The sequence below is a fragment of the Citrus sinensis genome, chromosome 7 (assembly GCF_022201045.2).
Source record: "Citrus sinensis cultivar Valencia sweet orange chromosome 7, DVS_A1.0, whole genome shotgun sequence".
NCBI classification, from domain to species: Eukaryota; Viridiplantae; Streptophyta; class Magnoliopsida; order Sapindales; family Rutaceae; genus Citrus; species Citrus sinensis.
The window spans coordinates 23,609,854-23,617,866 of NC_068562.1; positions in this window are offsets into that span (position 1 = coordinate 23,609,854).

Genomic DNA, 8,013 nt, shown 5'->3' on the forward strand with positions numbered 1-8,013 from the left:
AAAAAATGTGTATTGAAAATTTACATTAAGTTTCAAGGTAAATTTATTTTTTTACCTCATTTTGAGTTTAAAGGGTAAAATAGTCATTTTACTCAAATTCTGTTAAGTTCTTAACGGTAGTAAGCGAAAAGGTGGACGTCAGAACTCTTTTGTCAACTTAGGATATACGAGTGATATAAGCGAAAAGCATTGTAGCACGTTTGATACTGATGTCATTTAAGGGTACATGACTAATAATTTCCCTTTGTTATATAGAATTTTTTTATTTTTTTCACTTGATTGTGATAAAATTATATCTTTCTTTTATTTTCTATTTATTTATTTTCTTCTTACTATTAGTATTATTTTTTTCACAATTTCTTAAGTAATATATTATTTTTTTAAATGGCAACCACAGACAAAGAGAGCCCGGCACCATATTGTGGCATTGTGGCCAGACCTTGGCAAGTGGCTAGTTAGTTGAGCAAAATGATTGGTCGACTGCATGCAAATTTTGTGCTTTATGTCTCTAATGGTTAAAGCAAACTTCAATCATTTTCTAAGGTTGGTTTGAGATAAAATTTGATATTTCTAATATTTTAAAAATTTTCATTTGCTTACATATAAATTCACACATTGTTAAGCTATCACTTGCTTACATACTTTTTTTTTTCTAAAATTTATTTGTTTGTTTAATTAAGTAATTATAAGTATTGGAAAACACTTAGTTGAAGAAAGTGCGGGATATGCACCATGGATTTCTAAAGATATATTAACACCTTAAAGTCAATTGTAATTTTTGAAGTCTCGAGGTATAACACCAACTTATTTTAGAGGAATGTACTAAAGATCAGTTTGCTTGGAGCAGTGGATGTATATTGGCTGATTGGTGAACCATGCAAAAATTTGATGTGTTTGTTTTTCTTTCAATAATTTTCTTTTAATTTGATGTGTTTGTTTTTCTCTCAATCAGTTACAAATCATTCAGGGGGAAATACTTCCTCCATTTTAAGATTATTAACCAATATTTGGTAGTCATGGATTTGGCCAGACATAGATTTACCACCACTATCCTAAAATGTAGAAAATCATCAATAGAATATTATTGAGTCCTAGCATCTTGAATCACATATTTTTTTCTTAAATAGTGCTCATAACTCAGATGCATTCTTAAATAGATAACAAATATTGTAGAGGGAACTAGGAATTTCAATATAGTGTACCTACAGACTTTATTACCAATATTTTTAGTCTGGAGTTTCTTGTCATAATCTTCAGTGCCTTCTTTTGGTGGTGATGACTGTAAATAAGCAGCAAGTTTATCAACATCTAGTACATCAAAAACCTTTTTTGGCTAGCGCTTGAAATTTTTTCCATTGAACAAATTAATCTTGGAGGCATTTGGCAAGATTTTTCCAGTGACGATAACAAAAGCAACTATGAAAAGGTTGGCAGCAGGAAGATCAGCAGCAAGAGCAGGAAGTCCAAGGGCTACAGGAGCAGATGTTCGGCGGCTAATGAAGACAGATCTTGCGGTGGGATATTATTCATATTTTGGTCTCAAGATTTTGGAAATTTAGGATCAGAAATTTTGACAGAAAACAACAAACAATCAAGGCATGCGATAGTACTGTCCTTAAGACTAAATTCCACACCTCAAATACAATATCTAGTCGAAGAAGGATTAACAGATATGTTTGATCTTTGGATAAAATGATTACTATTGTGATGCTGCATTTCAACACGATAGTTTAGAATAGTAGAATGTACAATGACGAAGAAAAGAAATAGAGGAAACAATGAGAAACAGAGAGCAGATTTCAGATGCCTATTGTGTGGTACAACTTGTTCTTTAAATAGATATAAGCCCTAGCTACTTTTCCTTTTTCAATTCTGAATCATAATTATAAAAGGATTTGATTAAATCCTAGTTTGATTAGGAATCAAATTCTCAATATAATTCAAATTAATATAAATAAAAATTAAAATAAAAGGTAAAAGCATAAATGAGGCCAAGCCTGTGCACGTCATCTCTATAGGGTCTTCCCCTGCGTGTGTGTTAGTTATTGTCTTCCCCTACGTGTTACTGATAATAATAAATTATCAGAATGCGCTTCTCCGTTGGGCTTGGTTTCATGTGCATGGGCCTCCTCTTAATAGGCTTGCTATCGCATTATATTTGATTTCTATATATAAATTAGCTTGTGCGCTCTTGTCTAAGCAATATGCATGGGATATTGATATTTTGAGATACCAACTCAAATCACTAACAAGAATCAATTTGGGGATTTCAATACTTTTATGTTTTTACTTAAGAAGTTTCACCATGTCTTTGGGCTCAGCGAAATGTTCTATGACATTACTTGGAATCTTTCTTTCAACCTAAACCTATAAATATAGTGGCCAATGATGCTTTCGCACAAGAATAATTATTAATTATAATTTAAATGGATGGATGTTTGATTTTTCATTGCAATTGCCTTTCTCTTGTTGTTGTCTTCAATATAATAAGAATTTGGCTTGGCTAAATTTCTAATGTTATAAGCATATATATGTTATGCCAACTAGGGTTGGGCAAATCCAATCCAATCCAATGGATTTAATTCAACCCAATCCAATCAAATCTAATTTTGATGAGTTGAGTGAATTATTGTGTGTTAATTGGTTAATTTTTTTAAACCCAATAAATAATTGGGTTTTGTTGGGTTAATTACGATGAATCCGTCAAATCAAACCCAACCCACTTAAATAAGAATAATAGTAGTAGTAGTAATAATAATTGTAATGCCTTAAAGACAAGAACGATTAACCTAATTTTTAACGTTTTTATTTTTCTTATAAAATGGACTATTTCTTCCTCGTATCTACTACTCTAGACTCCATTTTCAAAACTAAAATCACTCTATAATATAAGTAAATTTACTATCTTCTAAGTTTAACTGTGAAAGTTAGTTCATTTTAATTTCCCTTTAAAATTATAGAGCTTGAGAAAAAGAGGAGCCTCCTTGATTTGGAATTAAAATTTGATAAGGAAGTGCCGGAGGGGATGAAGGGGGAAAATGAAGTAAACCACAAAGCAATTATTGAAGCCTTAAGACCACCTCTGAATTTAGATTCATTATGGACATTGAGCTACAGAGGCATGATTTTTTTTTTTTTTTTTGAAAAGGAATACTAACTTTCATTCAAACAAAAGAGTTGAATACATTCATAATTTCGATTGGGTAAGAATCCAACCAAACAACAGCTTCTAAGTGATCAAAAGCTAAACTAGCCAATGAGTGGGCAATCGCGTTACAAGATCTTGGTGTATAATGGCACTTAACATTGTGGAGATCCTTAAACTTGTTTTGAATCTCTGAAGTAACCCAGTAAATCTCATTTTTGGTTATATCAGGCACATGTAAAATATTTGTGAGATAGAGATTTTGAGTTGCAAGAGTATTCAAGATTGCTGAGCCAACATGCTGAATTTGTAAGCCTAAGCCATTTCCTATATGCAACTTCTCAACATTAGTATAATTTGAACAGGATAAGAGAATACCTGCATTCTGTGTTACATGATTTGTAGCTCCAGAGTCTATACACCAAGCCTAATCAACAACAACATTGTAATAAGCAAGAGGAACTCCAGCATTATAACCAGAAGTATTGCACATAGTACTAGAAGAAACATTTATAGAATTTGAACCGGCATTCCCTGCATACATTGCAGCAGGTGTGTATCCATTGTAGAAGCTAAGAGCACCTTGAGGATTCACAAAACTTGGTGTCATTTGTGGCTGATGGCCCTGTGGTGGTTGTTGATATGCAACATATCCTTGGAAATTTCCACTTCTAGGAAAATTTTCAGGAAAATTTCCAAGAAAATTTCCACTGAATCCTCTTCCGATTCCTCCTTTACCAAAGTTTCCTCCAAAAAATTGTCCACCCCTAGGTCTAAAGCCTCCTGCAGCCCCTCTCCTTTGTTTTGGAACAAAAGTATGATTACACCTATTTCTGCATTTGTAAGCTCCATGACCAAGAATGAAGCTGATGTGCTCATAATTTATCTATTATTTTAATGCTTCCATAACTTAATTTTATGTTAAATTATATTTTATTATATTAATTTTTATCTTCATTTTTATATTTTGTCATTGCAGCAATATTGGGAATATTCATGTGAAATGAAGCTTAAAGAGGAAACAAATTGGAGTCTAATAGAAATAATGTGGAAGCAAAAGGGAAAGAAATAAAAAGACAAATATTTCAAGCACGTGGGGGAGCATTAAAAAATTAATTGGCAATTTGAATGATTCGCGTGCTGGGCTTTGGCTTTGCAAATTGGCCAATTAATTGTACAAGTTAAGCATGCATGAACTAAAGTGGCAGTTGGGATTGTGTTTTCCTTTCCATGTGAGGATTTAGGGCACACAATAAAAGCACTAGGGGTGGGCATTTTCCAGTTCGGTTCTTAAAAACTCAAACCGAACACGAACCGAATTTTAAAACCGAACCGAACTTAACCGAACCGAAATATTTCGGTTCAGTTCGGTTCTAAAATTCGGTTCGGTTTGGTTTGGTTCGGTTCGCACATATTCCTGTATTTTACAGTTTTAACCAAATGTCTTACCGCATTTTATGATTTTCACTTAATCTCACTGCATTTTACAATTTTTACTTGCATTTTACAGAATATAAGTTCACAACAAGAAAAATAAAAAGTCTTGTATACTAATATTTTCCAATAGTCTTGTATACTAACATTTTTTAAAAAAAAAGAGTACTAATACAAAATAGCAGCCATGAACCATATATCACTGCGCACAAATGCAAAACTAATTAACTAATCAAAGAGACTACTAAAGCAAAATAACAAAAGTACTAATACAAAATAGTCACAATTAAAAAATACACCTAAATTTAAAATCTATTACAAATTATAAGTTCATAACAAGAAAAATAAAACACAACAAGTCTACAATACGCAAGCAACAACTTCAAATACCCACATCATCCGCCACCCACATCATTTACATGAAAACCCATACTCTAAACAAAACAAAATAAGAGAAGCCTTCAACTTCAATACACAAGCAACAATTTCATCCGCCACCCACATCACCTACATCAAAATTCAAACTTTCAAAGTGAGCCAAAGCACTCAATAATTAAATTTAAACTAAATAAAATAAAGTGATTTAATAATTAATTAATAAATATATATCAATTTAATTACCTAAAATGGTTTATGTTCAACTGCAATTTTCATGTTGACCTACAAAGTTGGTCGGCCGTTGTTGATTTGCAAAGTTCTACATAAAAACATTGGACAAATTGAACAAGGTTAGTAATACTAAAAAAATAAACTTAGATTAAAATTAAACAAATTATATAATGTTGATAATACTTAAAAAGTAAATTTAAATTAAAGTTTTACAAAATATACCTTCCGCAAGTTGATCCATAAACTCATTGTCTTCAACTAATTTATTTAGGTCCGCCGTTGTATCCACGAAAAGAGAAGTCCGCAACCAATTCTGTAACAATACCAATGCTTCCACCATGTCTGGAGTCAAAGAGCTTCTATACTGATCTAATATACGACCTCCAGTACTAAAGGCAGACTTAGAGGCAACAGTAGACACCGGAATAGCAAGAACATCCCTTGCTATACTTGACAAGATTGGGTAATTAGCACTATTCACCCTCCACCATAATAAAATATCAAATTTAGTGCCCAAATTACTTTTTGCAATTTTTTAGTCTTCTCCATCAAGTAAAGATCCAACTCATTCGATAACTCTGGGCTACCTTCACTAACCGCAACCGCTTTACTAAATTCGGAGAAAGGATCCTCAATCATAACATCATCATCATCACCCAAATCCCAAAAATTCGAACCACTTCCACTTCCGATAGCTAAATTTTGGCTCCTGCTTAAACTTCCACTTGCACTCCCACTTCCACCCAGTTTGTATTGTGCATTATAAGACTCATAAAGCTTAATCAACAAATTCTTGACCATTTCCTTCATCTCAACACATTTGGCACTATCTTTGCCATATAATTTCTCAAAGCAATGTGTTGTGAATTTCATTTTTCACCTTGGATCAAGTATGGAAGCAACAATCAACAACTTATTTATCTTGAAACAACCATCCCAATACTTATTAAAATTTTCCTTCATTTTAATTGCCTTGAAACCCAAAAGACTATCGTTACTAGCAGACAATGATCCCAAAGATTGTTCAGTTTGACTTATCAAATTGTAACAAATATTTGATGTCACCTAAAAAAAAATAATGTTAATAAAGCTAAAATAAACTTCATCATATTATTATATATCAAAAATTAAAAACAATATAGCTCATAGAAAATATAGCTCATAGAAAATATAGCTTATAGAATTTCTTTTTTTTTTTTAATTGTCTTTTGTATTCTATTATATAAATAAAAACAATGTTAATAAAGCTAAAGTATATAAATAAAAACAATGTTATATAAAAAATTAAAAGAAATTAATAAAGATTTGATGTTACCTTCAAAGATGAAGAAAACTGCAAAGTCGCATCATGAAACGTCTTTAAAAACTTGACTATGCGTTGAGTATTTTCCCAATCACTGTATAATGGCGGCCCCTCCTTTTTCTTCTTCCCACCCTCTTTTTCATTGAAATAAGCATCATAAAGCTTATCTTCAAGTGCCATTCGATCAAATGCCGGCTTAAATTTTAATGCCGTATTCAACATGGAATATGTAGAATTCCACCTAGTGGGACAATCCAAAATCACACTTCCTCGGCAATTAATCTTCTCTTGTTGCACACGAATTTGAAATGCTTGCATTCTAGCAGTGGAAGATCTCACATACTTTGCCACATTCTGAACACTAACTATACTCTGCTCTAATTTCTTCAACCCTTCAGTAATGATCAAATTCAATATGTGTGCACAGCAACGAACATGCAAATAATCTCCATTCAACACTAAGCCATCACCCCTCCAAGTCTTCACTCTATCAATCAAGTACCTAAGAGCACCCTCATTTGGACTTGCATTGTCAACAGTTACAGTAAACACTCGCTCGATACCCCAGTCAATTAAACATTTTTCAAGCTGCTTACCAATGGTCTCCGATGAATGATCATTAACAGTGTTAAAACTGATAATCTTCCTATGTAAGTTCCAATCTCTATCAATAAAGTGAGCGGTGATGACCATGTAGCTAGCTGTTGTAATGGAAGTGCAAATATCTGTGGTCAAAGATACTCTCTACTTATTCCCCGCCAATAAACTCTTCAACTTAGCATTTTCCTCTAAATACATCTCAATAGTATCCCTACTAATGGTTCTTCGTGATGAGAGAAGATATCTCGGAGCTGCAACACTACAAAAATGCCTAAAACCCGGATTCTCCACAATAGAAAAAGGCAATTCATCAAGAACAATCATTTTCATGGTTGCCCGTCTACAAGCTTCTTGACTAAATCCTCTTCCTACAACTTCATCACTACCAACATCTTGAGTTAATGTTGTTTGATTTTTTTGCAAGTCCTTGAACTTTTGACATCTTTCACGGTTATGAGTTCTCAAAGTGCTAGTCCCGTATCCGACCGTCCCACATTCAAATTCTTGACCACTGTAGTTGCATTTACACTTTGTATGATCATTTGGAACTCTAGTGAAATGTTGCCACACTGTTGATCTTGGAGCCATTTGTTTCCTTAGTAGTGGTGGTTTGGATGACGATGACTTTTTCCACTTGTTTCCACCAGTGACAATTGTTGCTGAATCATTTTTATTATCATTAACTTCAACTTCATGCTCAAAATCATCGGCTACACAATCAAGGTTGTCTTGAACTCTTGAATAATTAGACATCTAAAATAAATCAAATAAAAAGAAATAAGCAATCATGATTTATTTAATAATTTGATTTACTTTCAATGAAAAGAATTGAAACAACAACTTTAATTTACTTCACAATTATGCTAACTAATTATAAATTTATTCTTGAATTTTCTTTTCTATGCGGCAATAATTGTTTACA